Genomic DNA, 2,735 nt, shown 5'->3' on the forward strand with positions numbered 1-2,735 from the left:
TATAACGTTATGTCGTAACACCATACAACGTTTTACTATATATCGTAATAGTATATAACGTTATACCATATATCGTAATAGTATATAACGTTATACGTTATATCCTAATACTATACAACGTTATACGTTATATCGTAATAGTATATAACGTTATACGTTATATCCTAATACTATACAACGTTATACGTTATATCGTAATACTATAGAACGTTATGCGTTATATTGTAATGGTATATAGCGTTATACGTTAAATCGTAATACTAAATAACGTTATACTCTATATCGTAATAGTATATAACGTTATACGTTATATCCTAATACTATACAACGTTATACCTTGTATCGTAATAGTACATAACGTTATACGTTATATCCTAATACTATACAACGTTATACGTTATATCGTAATAGTATATAACGTTATACGTTATATCCTAATACTATACAACGTTATACATTATATCGTAATAGTATATAACTTTATACGATATATCGTAATAGCATATAACGTTATACGTTATATCCTAATACTATACAACGTTATACGTTATATCGTAGTAGTATATAATGTTATACGTTATATCCTAATACTATACAACGTTATACGTTATATCCTAATACTATACAACGTTATACGTTATATCGTAATAGTATATAACGTTATACGTTATATAGTAATACTATACAACGTTATACGTTATATCGTAATAGTATATAACGTTATACGTTATATCCTAATACTATACAACGTTATACGTTAAATCGTAATAGTATATAACGTTATACGTTATATCGTAATACTATACAACGTTATACGTTATATCGTAATAGTATATAACGTTATACGTTATAACCTAATACTATACAACCTTATACGTTATATCGTAATAGTATATAACGTTATACGTTATATCCTAATACTATACGACGTTATACGTTATATCGTAATATTATACAACGTTATACGTTATATCGTAATAGTATATAACGTTATACGTTATATTCTAATACTATACAACGTTATACGTTATATCGTAATATTATACAACGTTATACGTTATATCGTAATAGTATATAACGTTATACGGTATATCCTAATACTATACAACGTTATACGTTATATCGTAATATTATATAACGTTATACGTTATATCGTAATAGTATATAATGTTATACGCTATATCGTAATAGTATATAACGTTATACGTTATATCCTAATACTATACAACGTTATACGTTAAATCGTAATAGTATATAACGTTATACGTTATATCGTAATACTATACAACGTTATACGTTATATCGTAATAGTATATAACGTTATACGTTATAACCTAATACTATACAACCTTATACGTTATATCGTAATAGTATATAACGTTATACGTTATATCCTAATACTATACAACGTTATACGTTATATCCTAATACTATACAACGTTATACGTTATATCGTAATAGTATATAACGTTATACGTTATATCCTAATACTATACAACGTTATACGTTATATCGTAATATTATACAACGTTATACGTTATATCGTAATAGTATATAACGTTATACGTTATAACCTAATACTATACAACCTTATACGTTATATCGTAATAGTATATAACGTTATACGTTATATCCTAATACTATACAACGTTATACGTTATATCCTAATACTATACAACGTTATACGTTATATCGTAATAGTATACAACGCTCTACGCTATATCGTAATAGTATATAACGTTATACGTCATATCCTAATACTATCCAACGTCATGCCTTATATCGTAATTGTGTATAACGTTATACGTTATAACGTAATAATATATAACGTTATGTCGTAACACCATACAACGTTTTACTATATATCGTAATAGTATATAACGTTACACCATATATCGTAATAGTATATAACGTTATACGTTATATCCTAATACTATACAACGTTATACGTTATATCGTAATAGTATATAACGTTATACGTTATATCCTAATACTATACAACGTTATACGTTAAATCGTAATAGTATATAACGTTATACGTTATATCGTAATATTATACAACGTTATACGGTATATCCTAATACTATCCAACGTCATGCCTTATATCGTAATTGTGTATATCGTTATATGTTATAACGTAATAATATATAACGTTATGTCGTAACACCATACAACGTTTTACTATATATCGTAATAGTATATAACGTTATACCATATATCGTAATAGTATATAACGTTATACGTTATAACCTAATACTATACAGCCTTATACGTTATATCGTAATAGTATATAACGTTATACGTTATATCCTAATACTATACGACGTTATACGTTATAACCTAATACTATACAACCTTATACGTTATATCGTAATAGTATATAACGTTATACGTTATATCGTAATAGTATATAACATTATACGTTATAACCTAATACTATACAACCTTATACGTTATACCGTAATAGTATATAACGTTATACGTTATATCCTAATACTATACGACGTTATACGTTATAACCTAATACTATACAGCCTTATACGTTATATCGTAATAGTATATAACGTTATACGTTATATCCTAATACTATACGACGTTATACGTTATATCGTAATATTATACAACGTTATACGTTATATCGTAATAGTATATAACGTTATACGTTATATCCTAATACTATACAACGTTATACGTTATATCGTAATATTATACAACGTTATACGTTATATCGTAAT

Source organism: Bombus affinis, unplaced genomic scaffold (genome assembly GCF_024516045.1).
Source record: "Bombus affinis isolate iyBomAffi1 unplaced genomic scaffold, iyBomAffi1.2 ctg00000266.1, whole genome shotgun sequence".
Classification (NCBI taxonomy): Eukaryota; Metazoa; Arthropoda; class Insecta; order Hymenoptera; family Apidae; genus Bombus; species Bombus affinis.